This window comes from Ascaphus truei, chromosome 1, assembly GCF_040206685.1.
Source record: "Ascaphus truei isolate aAscTru1 chromosome 1, aAscTru1.hap1, whole genome shotgun sequence".
In the NCBI taxonomy this organism is placed as follows: domain Eukaryota; kingdom Metazoa; phylum Chordata; class Amphibia; order Anura; family Ascaphidae; genus Ascaphus; species Ascaphus truei.
The window spans coordinates 291780457-291795260 of NC_134483.1; positions in this window are offsets into that span (position 1 = coordinate 291780457).

A 14804-nucleotide genomic window follows, 5' to 3' on the forward strand; every position below is an offset into this window, starting at 1 on the left:
CTTAGGTTAAGTTTCAGAGTTGCTTCTAATGTACCAAAGCTGGACTTAGACATAATTTCACTCTCACAACATTATGGCTGGTTGGAGACAGTCCGAACCACAAGTACCGGGTCCATGGTTCTGGGCGTATACTGGGGGGACGGGGACGACTCCCATTAACCCCTGACTATACCGGGGATACGCTTATCACAATGCCTTTCTGGTCTGTGCTGAAGCAGGGCATTCTGGCAGCCAAGTGGCTTGACCTTTATTAGTGAGAATGGTTACCCCCTCTCGGAACCACAGACTTAGAAATCGCCAGCTCATATACAGTGCATAAAATATATTTATATATATACCCTTATACACCATTTTAATAAAAAATATCACAAAATTCTTCTAATTCCCTCGGGAAGAGTGAAAGACGCGCACGTTCATTTTCAGAGCTCCTAGACCTTCCTATAAGAAGTTAGCCAAAAAGTAGCTTCGAAAAACGCTTAGGTTAAGTTTCAGAGTTGCTTCTAATGTACCAAAGCTGGACTTAGACATAATTTCACTCTCACAACATTATGGCTGGTTGGAGACAGTCCGAACCACAAGTACCGGGTCCATGGTTCTGGGCGTATACTGGGGGGACGGGGACGACTCCCATTAACCCCTGACTATACCGGGGATACGCTTATCACAATGCCTTTCTGGTCTGTGCTGAAGCAGGGCATTCTGGCAGCCAAGTTGCTTGACCTTTATTAGTGAGCCTGGTTACCCCTCTCGGAACCACAGACTTAGAAATCGCCAGCTCATATACAGTGCATAAAATATATTTATATATATACCCTTATACACTATTTTAATAAAAAAATCACAAAATTCTTCTAAGTCCCTCGGGAAGAATGAAAGACGCGCACGTTCATTTTCAGAGCTCCTAGACCTTCCTATAAGAAGTTAGCCAAAAAGTAGCTTCGAAAAACGCTTAGGGTAAGTTTCAGTGTTGCTTCTAATGTACCAAAGCTGGACTTAGACATAATTTCACTCTCACAACATTATGGCTGGTTGGAGACAGTCCGAACCACAAGTACCGGGTCCATGGTTCTGGGCGTATACTGGGGGGACGGGGACGACTCCCATTAACCCCTGACTATACCGGGGATACGCTTATCACAATGCCTTTCTGGTTTGTGCTGAAGCAGGGCATTCTGGCAGCCAAGTGGCTTGACCTTTATTAGTGAGCCTGGTTACCCCCTCTCGGAACCACAGACTTAGAAATCGCCAGCTCATATACAGTGCATAAAATATATTTATATATATACCCTTATATACCATTTTAATAAAAAATATCACAAAATTCTTCTAAGTCCCTCGGGAAGAGTGAAAGACGCGCACGTTCATTTTCAGAGCTCCAAGACCTTCCTATAAGAAGTTAGCCAAAAAGTAGCTTCGAAAAACGCTTAGGTTAAGTTTCAGAGTTGCTTCTAATGTACCAAAGCTGGACTTAGACATATTTTCACTCTCACAACATTATGGCTGGTTGGAGACAGTCCGAAGCACAAGTACCGGGTCCATGGTTCTGGGCGTATACTGGGGGGACGGGGACGACTCCCATTAACCCCTGACTATACCGGGGATACGCTTATCACAATGCCTTTCTGGTCTGTGCTGAAGCAGGGCATTCTGGCAGCCAAGTGGCTTGATCTTTATTAGTGAGCCTGGTTACCCCTCTCGGAACCACAGACTTAGAAATCGCCAGCTCATATACAGTGCATAAAATATATTTATATATATACCCTTATACACCATTTTAATAAAAAATATCACAAAATTCTTCTAAGTCCCTCGGGAAGAGTGAAAGACGCGCACGTTCATTTTAAGAGCTCCTAGACCTTCGTATAAGAAGTTAGCCAAAAAGTATCTTCGAAAAACGCTTAGGTTAAGTTTCAGAGTTGCTTCTAATGTACCAAAGCTGGACTTAGACATAATTTCACTCTCACAACATTATGGCTGGTTGGAGACAGTCCGAACCACAAGTACCGGGTCCATGGTTCTGGGCGTATACTGGGGGGACGGGGACGACTCCCATTAACCCCTGACTATACCGGGGATACGCTTATCACAATGCCTTTCTGGTCTGTGCTGAAGCATGGCATTCTGGCAGCCAAGTGGCTTGACCTATTTATTAGTGAGCCTGGTTACCCCCTCTCGGAACCACAGACTTAGAAATCGCCAGCTCATATACAGTGCATAAAATATATTTATATATATACCCTTATACAGTACACCATTTTAATAAAAAATATCACAAAATTCTTCTAAGTCCCTCGGGAAGAGTGAAAGACGCGCACGTTCATTTTCAGAGCTCCTAGACCTTCCTATAAGAAGTTAGCCAAAAAGTAGCTTCGAAAAACGCTTAGGGTAAGTTTCAGTGTTGCTTCTAATGTACCAAAGTTATGGACTTAGACATAATTTCACTCTCACAACATTATGGCTGGTTGGAGACAGTCCGAACCACAAGTACCGGGTCCATGGTTCTGGGCGTATACTGGGGGGACGGGGACGACTCCCATTAACCCCTGACTATACCGGGGATACGCTTATCACAATGCCTTTCTGGTTTGTGCTGAAGCAGGGCATTCTGGCAGCCAAGTGGCTTGACCTTTATTAGTGAGCCTGGTTACCCCCTCTCGGAACCACAGACTTAGAAATCGCCAGCTCATATACAGTGCATAAAATATATTTATATATATACCCTTATACACCATTTTAATAAAAAATATCACAAAATTCTTCTAAGTCCCTCGGGAAGAGTGAAAGACGCGCACGTTCATTTTCAGAGCTCCAAGACCTTCCTATAAGAAGTTAGCCAAAAAGTAGCTTCGAAAAACGCTTAGGTTAAGTTTCAGAGTTGCTTCTAATGTACCAAAGCTGGACTTACAGTAGACATATTTTCACTCTCACAACATTATGGCTGGTTGGAGACAGACCGAACCACAAGTACCGGTTCCATGGTTCTGGGCGTATACTGGGGGGACGGGGACGACTCCCATTAACCCCTGACTATACCGGGGATACGCTTATCACAATGCCTTTCTGGTCTGTGCTGAAGCAGGGCATTCTGGCAGCCAAGTGGCTTGATCTTTATTATTGAGCCTGGTTACCCCTCTCGGAACCACAGACTTAGAAATCGCCAGCTCATATACAGTGCATAAAATATATTTATATATATACCCTTATACACCATTTTAATAAAAAATATCACAAAATTCTTCTAAGTCCCTCGGGAAGAGTGAAAGACGCGCACGTTCATTTTAAGAGCTCCTAGACCTTCGTATAAGAAGTTAGCCAAAAAGTATCTTCGAAAAACGCTTAGGTTAAGTTTCAGAGTTGCTTCTAATGTACCAAAGCTGGACTTAGACATAATTTCACTCACACAACATTATAGCTGGTTGGAGACAGTCCGAACCACAAGTACCGGGTCCATGGTTCTGGGCGTATACTGGGGGGACGGGGACGACTCCCATTAACCCCTGACTATACCGGGGATACGCTTATCACAATGCCTTTCTGGTCTGTGCTGAAGCATGGCATTCTGGCAGCCAAGTGGCTTGACCTTTATTAGTGAGCCTGGTTACCCCCTCTCGGAACCACAGACTTAGAAATCGCCAGCTCATATACAGTGCATAAAATATATTTGTATATATACCCTTATACAGTACACCATTTTAATAAAAAATATCACAAAATTCTTCTAAGTCCCTCGGGAAGAGTGAAAGACGCGCACGTTCATTTTCAGAGCTCCTAGACCTTCCTATAAGAAGTTAGCCAAAAAGTAGCTTCGAAAAACGCTTAGGTTAAGTTTCAGAGTTGCTTCTAATGTACCAAAGCTGGACTTAGACATAATTTCACTCTCACAACATTATGGCTGGTTGGAGACAGTCCGAACCACAAGTACCGGGTCCATGGTTCTGGGCGTATACTGGGGGGGACGGGGACGACTCCCATTAACCCCTGACTATACCGGGGATGCGCTTATCACAATGCCTTTCTGGTCTGTGCTGAAGCAGGGCATTCTGGCAGCCAAGTGGCTTGACCTTTATTAGTGAGCCTGGTTACACCCTCTCGGAACCACAGACTTAGAAATCGCCAGCTCATATACAGTGCATAAAATATATTTATATATATACCCTTATACACCATTTTAATAAAAAATATCACAAAATTCTTCTAAGTCCCTCGGTAAGAGTAAAAGACGCGCCCGTTCATTTTCAGAGCTCCAAGACCTTCCTATAAGAAGTTAGCCAAAAAGTAGCTTCGAAAAACGCTTAGGTTAAGTTTCAGAGTTGCTTCTAATGTACCAATGCTGGACTTAGACATAATTTCACTCTCACAACATTATGGCTGGTTGGAGACAGTCCGAACCACAAGTACCGGGTCCATGGTTCTGGGCGTATACTGGGGGGACGGGGACGACTCCCATTAACCCCTGACTATACCGGGGATACGCTTATCACAATGCCTTTCTGGTCTGTGCTGAAGCAGGGCATTCTGGCAGCCAAGTTGCTTGACCTTTATTAGTGAGCCTGGTTACCCCCTCTCGGAACCACAGACTTAGAAATCGCCAGCTCATATACAGTGCATAAAATATATTTATATATATACCCTTATACACCATTTTAATAAAAAAATCACAAAATTCTTCTAAGTCCCTCGGGAAGAGTGAAAGACGCGCACGTTCATTTTCAGAGCTCCTAGACCTTCCTATAAGAAGTTAGCCAAAAAGTAGCTTCGAAAAACGCTTAGGGTAAGTTTCAGTGTTGCTTCTAATGTACCAAAGCTGAACTTAGACATAATTTCACTCTCACAACATTATGGCTGGTTGGAGACAGTCCGAACCACAAGTACCGGGTCCATGGTTCTGGGCGTATACTGGGGGGACGGGGACGACTCCCATTAACCCCTGACTATACCGGGGATACGCTTATCACAATGCCTTTCTGGTCTGTGCTGAAGCAGGGCATTCTGGCAGCCAAGTGGCTTGACCTTTATTAGTGAGCCTGGTTACCCCCTCTCGGAACCACAGACTTAGAAATCGCCAGCTCATATACAGTGCATAAAATATATTTATATAATATATTTATATATATACCCTTATACGCCATTTTAATAAAAAATATCACAAAATTCTTCTAAGTCCCTCGGGAAGAGTGAAAGACGCGCACGTTCATTTTCAGATCTCCAAGACCTTTCCTATAAGAAGTTAGCCAAAAAGTAGCTTCGAAAAATGCATAGGTTAAGTTTCAGAGTTGCTTCTAATGTACCAAAGCTGGACTTAGACATAATTTCACTCTCACAACATTATGGCTGGTTGGAGACAGTCCGAACCAGAAGTACCGGTTCCATGGTTCTGGGCGTATACTGGGGGGACGGGGACGACTCCCATTAACCCCTGACTATACCGGGGATACGCTTATCACAATGCCTTTCTGGTCTTTGCTGAAGCAGGGCATTCTGGCAGCCAAGTGGCTTGATCTTTATTAGTGAGCCTGGTTACCCCTCTCGGAACCACAGACTTAGAAATCGCCAGCTCATATACAGTGCATAAAATATATTTATATATATACCCTTATACAGTACACCATTTTAATAAAAAATATCACAAAATTCTTCTAAGTCCCTCGGGAAGAGTGAAAGACGCGCACGTTCATTTTGAGAGCTCCTAGACCTTCCTATAAGAAGTTAGCCAAAAAGTAGCTTCGAAAAACGCTTAGGTTAAGTTTCAGAGTTGCTTCTAATGTACCAAAGCTGGACTTAGACATAATTTCACTCTCACAACATTATGGCTGGTTGGAGACAGTCCGAACCACAAGTACCGGGTCCATGGTTCTGGGCGTATTCTGGGGGGACGGGGACGACTCCCATTAACCCCTGACTATACCGGGGATACGCTTATCACAATGCCTTTCTGGTCTGTGCTGAAGCAGGGCATTCTGGCAGCCAAGTGGCTTGATCTTTATTAGTGAGCCTGGTTACCCCTCTCGGAACCACAGACTTAGAAATCGCCAGCTCATATACAGTGCATAAAATATATTTATATATATACCCTTATACACCATTTTAATAAAAAATATCACAAAATTCTTCTAAGTCCCTCGGGAAGAGTGAAAGACGCGCACGTTCATTTTAAGAGCTCCTAGACCTTCGTATAAGAAGTTAGCCAAAAAGTATCTTCGAAAAACGCTTAGGTTAAGTTTCAGAGTTGCTTCTAATGTACCAAAGCTGGACTTAGACATAATTTCACTCACACAACATTATGGCTGGTTGGAGACAGTCCGAACCACAAGTACCGGGTCCATGGTTCTGGGCGTATACTGGGGGGACGGGGACGACTCCCATTAACCCCTGACTATACCGGGGATACGCTTATCACAATGCCTTTCTGGTCTGTGCTGAAGCAGGGCATTCTGGCAGCCAAGTGGCTTGACCTTTATTAGTGAGCCTGGTTACCCCCTCTCGGAACCACAGACTTAGAAATCGCCAGCTCATATACAGTGCATAAAATATATTTATATATATACCCTTATACAGTACACCATTTTAATAAAAAATATCACAAAATTCTTCTAAGTCCCTCGGGAAGAGTGAAAGACGCGCACGTTCATTTTCAGAGCTCCTAGACCTTCCTATAAGAAGTTAGCCAAAAAGTAGCTTCGAAAAACGCTTAGGTTAAGTTTCAGAGTTGCTTCTAATGTACCAAAGCTGGACTTAGACATAATTTCACTCTCACAACATTATGGCTGGTTGGAGACAGTCCGAACCACAAGTACCGGGTCCATGGTTCTGGGCGTATACTGGGGGGGATGGGGACGACTCCCATTAACCCCTGACTATACCGGGGATGCGCTTATCACAATGCCTTTCTGGTCTGTGCTGAAGCAGGGCATTCTGGCAGCCAAGTGGCTTGACCTTTATTAGTGAGCCTGGTTACACCCTCTCGGAACCACAGACTTAGAAATCGCCAGCTCATATACAGTGCATAAAATATATTTATATATATACCCTTATACACCATTTTAATAAAAAATATCACAAAATTCTTCTAAGTCCCTCGGAAAGAGTAAAAGACGCGCCCGTTCATTTTCAGAGCTCCAAGACCTTCCTATAAGAAGTTAGCCAAAAAGTAGCTTCGAAAAACGCTTAGGTTAAGTTTCAGAGTTGCTTCTAATGTACCAATGCTGGACTTAGACATAATTTCACTCTCACAACATTATGGCTGGTTGGAGACAGTCCGAACCACAAGTACCGGGTCCATGGTTCTGGGCGTATACTGGGGGGACGGGGACGACTCCCATTAACCCCTGACTATACCGGGGATACGCTTATCACAATTCCTTTCTGGTCTGTGCTGAAGCAGGGCATTCTGGCAGCCAAGTTGCTTGACCTTTATTAGTGAGCCAGGTTACCCCCTCTCGGAACCACAGACTTAGAAATCGCCAGCTCATATACAGTGCATAAAATATATTTATATAATATATTTATATATATACCCTTATACACCATTTTAATAAAAAATATCACAAAATTCTTCTAAGTCCCTCGGGAAGAGTGAAAGACGCGCACGTTCATTTTCAGATCTCCAAGACCTTCCTATAAGAAGTTAGCCAAAAAGTAGCTTCGAAAAACGCATAGGTTAAGTTTCAGAGTTGCTTCTAATGTACCAAAGCTGGACTTAGACATAATTTCACTCTCACAACATTATGGCTGGTTGGAGACAGTCCGAACCAGAAATACCGGTTCCATGGTTCTGGGCGTATACTGGGGGGACGGGGACGACTCCCATTAACCCCTGACTATACCGGGGATACGCTTATCACAATGCCTTTCTGGTCTGTGCTGAAGCAGGGCATTCTGGCAGCCAAGTGGCTTGATCTTTATTAGTGAGCCTGGTTACCCCTCTCGGAACCACAGACTTAGAAATCGCCAGCTCATATACAGTGCATAAAATATATTTATATATATACCCTTATACACCATTTTAATAAAAAATATCACAAAATTCTTCTCAGTCCCTCGGTAAGAGTAAAAGACGCGCCCGTTCATTTTCAGAGCTCCAAGACCTTCCTATAAGAAGTTAGCCAAAAAGTAGCTTCGAAAAACGCATAGGTTAAGTTTCAGAGTTGCTTCAAATGTACCAATGCTGGACTTAGACATAATTTCACTCTCACAACATTATGGCTGGTTGGAGACAGTCCGAACCACAAGTACCGGGTCCATGGTTCTGGGCGTATACTGGGGGGACGGGGGGGACTCCCATTAACCCCTGACTATACCGGGGATACGCTTATCACAATGCCTTTCTGGTCTGTGCTGAAGCAGGGCATTCTGGCAGCCAAGTTGCTTGACCTTTATTAGTGAGCCTGGTTACCCTCTCTCGGAACCACAGACTTAGAAATCGCCAGCTCATATACAGTGCATAAAATATATTTATATATATACCCTTATACACCATTTTAATAAAAAAATCACAAAATTCTTCTAAGTCCCTCGAGAAGAGTGAAAGACGCGCACGTTCATTTTCAGAGCTCCTAGACCTTCCTATAAGAAGTTAGCCAAAAAGTAGCTTCGAAAAACGCTTAGGGTAAGTTTTAGTGTTGCTTCTAATGTACCAAAGCTGTACTTAGACATAATTTCACTCTCACAACATTATGGCTGGTTGGAGACAGTCCGAACCACAAGTACCGGGTCCATGGTTCTGGGCGTATACTGGGGGGACGGGGACGACTCCCATTAACCCCTGACTATACCGGGGATACGCTTATCACAATGCCTTTCTGGTCTGTGCTGAAGCAGGGCATTCTGGCAGCCAAGTGGCTTGACCTTTATTAGTGAGCCTGGTTACCCCCTCTCGGAACCACAGACTTAGAAATCGCCAGCTCATATACAGTGCATAAAATATATTTATATAATATATTTATATATATACCCTTATACACCATTTTAATAAAAAATATCACAAAATTCTTCTAAGTCCCTCGGGAAGAGTGAAAGACGCGCACGTTCATTTTCAGAGCTCCAAGACCTTCCTATAAGAAGTTAGCCAAAAAGTAGCTTCGAAAAACGCATAGGTTAAGTTTCAGAGTTGCTTCTAATGTACCAAAGATTGACTTAGACATAATTTCACTCTCACAACATTATGGCTGGTTGGAGACAGTCCGAACCAGAAGTACCGGGTCCATGGTTCTGGGCGTATACTGGGGGGACGGGGACGACTCCCATTAACCCCTGACTATACTGGGGATACGCTTATCACAATGCCTTTCTGGTCTGTGCTGAAGCAGGGCATTCTGGCAGCTAAGTGGCTTTATCTTTATTAGTGAGCCTGGTTACCCCCTCTCGGAACCACAGACTTAGAAATCGCCAGCTCATATACAGTGCATAAAATATATTTATATATAAACCCTTATACAGTACACCATTTTAATAAAAAATATCACAAAATTCTTCTAAGTCCCTCGGGAAGAGTGAAAGACGCGCACGTTCATTTTCAGAGCTCCTAGACCTTCCTATAAGAAGTTAGCCAAAAAGTAGCTTCGAAAAACGCTTAGGTTAAGTTTCAGAGTTGCTTCTAATGTACCAAAGCTGGACTTAGACATAATTTCACTCTCACAACATTATGGCTGGTTGGAGACAGTCCGAACCACAAGTACCGGGTACATGGTTCTGGGCGTATACTGGGGGGACGGGGACGACTCCCATTAACCCCTGACTATACCAGGGATACGCTTATCACAATGCCTTTCTGGTCTGTGCTGAAGCAGGGCATTCTGGCAGCCAAGTTGCTTGACCTTTATTAGTGAGCCTGGTTACCCCCTCTCGGAACCACAGACTTAGAAATCGCCAGCTCATATACAGTGCATAAAATATATTTATATATATACCCTTATACACCATTTTAATAAAAAAATCACAAAATTCTTCTAAGTCCCTCGGGAAGAGTGAAAGACGCGCACGTTCATTTTCAGATCTCCAAGACCTTCCTATAAGAAGTTAGCCAAAAAGTAGCTTCGAAAAACGCATAGGTTAAGTTTCAGAGCTGCTTCTAATGTACCAAAGCTGGACTTAGACATAATTTCACTCTCACAACATTATGGCTGGTTGGAGACAGTCCGAACCAGAAGTACCGGTTCCATGGTTCTGGGCGTATACTGGGGGGACGGGGACGACTCCCATTAACCCCTGACTATACCGGGGATACGCTTATCACAATGCCTTTCTGGTCTGTGCTGAAGCAGGGCATTCTGGCAGCCAAGTGGCTTGACCTTTATTAGTGAGCCTGGTTACCCCCTCTCGGAACCACAGACTTAGAAATCGCCAGCTCATATACAGTGCATAAAATATATTTATATAATATATTTATATATATACCCTTATACACCATTTTAATAAAAAATATCACAAAATTCTTCTAAGTCCCTCGGGAAGAGTGAAAGACGCGCACGTTCATTTTCAGATCTCCAAGACCTTCCTATAAGAAGTTAGCCAAAAAGTAGCTTCGAAAAACGCATAGGTTAAGTTTCAGAGTTGCTTCTAATGTACCAAAGCTGGACTTAGACATAATTTCACTCTCACAACATTATGGCTGGTTGGAGACAGTCCGAACCAGAAGTACCGGTTCCATGATTCTGGGCGTATACTGGGGGGACGGGGACGACTCCCATTAACCCCTGACTATACCGGGGATACGCTTATCACAATGCCTTTCTGGTCTTTGCTGAAGCAGGGCATTCTGGCAGCCAAGTGGCTTGATCTTTATTAGTGAGCCTGGTTACCCCTCTCGGAACCACAGACTTAGAAATCGCCAGCTCATATACAGTGCATAAAATATATTTATATATATACCCTTATACAGTACACCATTTTAATAAAAAATATCACAAAATTCTTCTAAGTCCCTCGGGAAGAGTGAAAGACGCGCACGTTCATTTTCAGAGCTCCTAGACCTTCCTATAAGAAGTTAGCCAAAAAGTAGCTTCGAAAAACGCTTAGTGTAAGTTTTAGTGTTGCTTCTAATGTACCAAAGCTGTACTTAGACATAATTTCACTCTCACAACATTATGGCTGGTTGGAGACAGTCCGAACCACAAGTACCGGGTGCATGGTTCTGGGCGTATACTGGGGGGACGGGGACGACTCCCATTAACCCCTGACTATACCGGGGATACGCTTATCACAATGCCTTTCTGGTCTGTGCTGAAGCAGGGCATTCTGGCAGCCAAGTGGCTTGACCTTTTTTAGTGAGCCTGGTTACCCCCTCTCGGAACCACAGACTTAGAAATCGCCAGCTCATATACAGTGCATAAAATATATTTATATAATATATTTATATATATACCCTTATACACCATTTTAATAAAAAATATCACAAAATTCTTCTAAGTCCCTCGGGAAGAGTGAAAGACGCGCACGTTCATTTTCAGAGCTCCAAGACCTTCCTATAAGAAGTTAGCCAAAAAGTAGCTTCGAAAAACGCATAGGTTAAGTTTCAGAGTTGCTTCTAATGTACCAAAGATTGACTTAGACATAATTTCACTCTCACAACATTATGGCTGGTTGGAGACAGTCCGAACGACAAGTACCGGGTCCATGGTTCTGGGCGTATACTGGGGGGACGGGGACGACTCCCATTAACCCCTGACTATACCGGGGATACGCTTATCACAATGCCTTTCTGGTCTGTGCTGAAGCAGGGCATTCTGGCAGCCAAGTGGCTTGACCTTTATTAGTGAGCCTGGTTACCCCCTCTCGGAACCACAGACTTAGAAATCGCCAGCTCATATACAGTGCATAAAATATATTTATATATATACCCTTATACACCATTTTAATAAAAAATATCACAAAATTCTTCTAAGTCCCTCGGGAAGAGTGAAAGACGCGCACGTTCATTTTAAGAGCTCCTAGACCTTCGTATAAGAAGTTAGCCAAAAAGTATCTTCGAAAAACGCTTAGGTTAAGTTTCAGAGTTGCTTCTAATGTACCAAAGCTGGACTTAGACATAATTTCACTCACACAACATTATGGCTGGTTGGAGACAGTCCGAACCACAAGTACCGGGTCCATGGTTCTGGGCGTATACTGGGGGGACGGGGACGACTCCCATTAACCCCTGACTATACCGGGGATACGCTTATCACAATGCCTTTCTGGTCTGTGCTGAAGCAGGGCATTCTGGCAGCCAAGTGGCTTGACCTTTATTAGTGAGCCTGGTTACCCCCTCTCGGAACCACAGACTTAGAAATCGCCAGCTCATATACAGTGCATAAAATATATTTATATATATACCCTTATACACCATTTTAATAAAAAATATCACAAAATTCTTCTAAGTCCCTCGGTAAGAGTAAAAGACGCGCCCGTTCATTTTCAGAGCTCCAAGACCTTCCTATAAGAAGTTAGGCAAAAAGTAGCTTCGAAAAACGCTTAGGTTAAGTTTCAGAGTTGCTTCTAATGTACCAATGCTGGACTTAGACATAATTTCACTCTCACAACATTATGGCTGGTTGGAGACAGTCCGAACCACAAGTACCGGGTCCATGGTTCTGGGCGTATACTGGGGGAAGGGGACAACTCCCATTAAGCCCTGACTATACCGGGGATACGCTTATCACAATGCATTTCTGGTCTGTGCTGAAGCAGGGCATTCTGGCAGCCAAGTGCTTGACCTTTATTAGTGAGCCTGGTTACCCCCTCTCGGAACCACAGACTTAGAAATCGCCAGCTCATATACAGTGCATAAAATATATTTATATAATATATTTATATAGATACCCTTGTACACCATTTTAATAAAAAATATCACAAAATTCTTCTAAGTCCCTCGGGAAGAGTGAAAGACGCGCACGTACATTTTCAGAGCTCCTTGACCTTCCTATAAGAAGTTAGCCAAAAAGTAGCTTCGAAAAACGCTTAGGTTAAGTTTCAGAGTTGCTTCTAATGTACCAAAGCTGGACTTAGACATAATTTCACTCTCACAACATTATGGCTGGTTGGAGACAGTCCGAACCAGGAGTACCGGGTCGATGGTTCTGGGCGTATACTGGGGGGACGGGGACGACTCCCATTAACCCCTGACTATAACGGGGATACGCTTATCACAATGCCTTTCTGGTCTGTGCTGAAGCAGGGCATTCTGGCAGCCAAGTGACTTGACCTTTATTAGTGAGCCTGGTTACCCCCTCTCGGAACCACAGACTTAGAAATCGCCAGCTCATATACAGTGCTTAAAATATATTTATATAATATATTTATATATATACCCTTATACACCATTTTAATAAAAAATATCACAAAATTCTTCTAAGTCCCTCGGTAAGAGTAAAAGACGCGCCCGTTCATTTTCAGAGCTCCAAGACCTTCCTATAAGAAGTTAGCCAAAAAGTAGCTTCGAAAAACGCTTAGGTTAAGTTTCAGAGTTGCTTCTAATGTACCAATGCTGGACTTAGACATAATTTCACTCTCACAACATTATGGCTGGTTGGAGACAGTCCGAACCACAAGTACCGGGTCCATGGTTCTGGGCGTATACTGGGGGGACGGGGACGACTCCTATTAACCCCTGATTATACCGGGGATACGCTTATCACAATGCCTTTCTGGTCTGTGCTGAAGCAGGGCATTCTGGCAGCCAAGTTGCTTGACCTTTATTAGTGAGCCTGGTTACCCCCTCTCGGAACCACAGACTTAGAAATCGCCAGCTCATATACAGTGCATAAAATATATTTATATATATACCCTTATACACCATTTTAATAAAAAAATCACAAAATTCTTCTAAGTCCCTCGGGAAGAGTAAAAGACGCGCACGTTCATTTTCAGATCTCCAAGACCTTCCTATAAGAAGTTAGCCAAAAAGTAGCTTCGAAAAACGCATAGGTTAAGTTTCAGAGCTGCTTCTAATGTACCAAAGCTGGACTTAGACATAATTTCACTCTCACAACATTATGGCTGGTTGGAGACAGTCCGAACCAGAAGTACCGGTTCCATGGTTCTGGGCGTATACTGGGGGGACGGGGACGACTCCCATTAACCCCTGACTATACCGGGGATACGCTTATCACAATGCCTTTCTGGTCTGTGCTGAAGCAGGGCATTCTGGCAGCCAAGTGGCTTGATCTTTATTAGTGAGCCTGGTTACCCCTCTCGGAACCACAGACTTAGAAATCGCCAGCTCATATACAGTGCATAAAATATATTTATATAATATATTTATATATATACCCTTATACACCATTTTAATAAAAAATATCACAAAATTCTTCTAAGTCCCTCGGGAAGAGTGAAAGACGCGCACGTTCATTTTAAGAGCTCCTAGACCTTCGTATAAGAAGTTAGCCAAAAAGTATCTTCGAAAAACGCTTAGGTTAAGTTTCAGAGTTGCTTCTAATGTACCAAAGCTGGACTTAGACATAATTTCACTCACACAACATTATGGCTGGTTGGAGACAGTCCGAACCACAAGTACCGGGTCCATGGTTCTGGGCGTATACTGGGGGGACGGGGACGACTCCCATTAACCCCTGACTATACCGGGGATACGCTTATCACAATGCCTTTCTGGTCTGTGCTGAAGCAGGGCATTCTGGCAGCCAAGTGGCTTGACCTTTATTAGTGAGCCTGGTTACCCCCTCTCGGAACCACAGACTTAGAAATCGCCAGCTCATATACAGTGCATAAAATATATTTATATATATACCCTTATACACCATTTTAATAAAAAATATCACAAAATTCTTCTAAGTCCCTCGGTAAGAGTAAAAGACGCGCCCGTTCATTTTCAG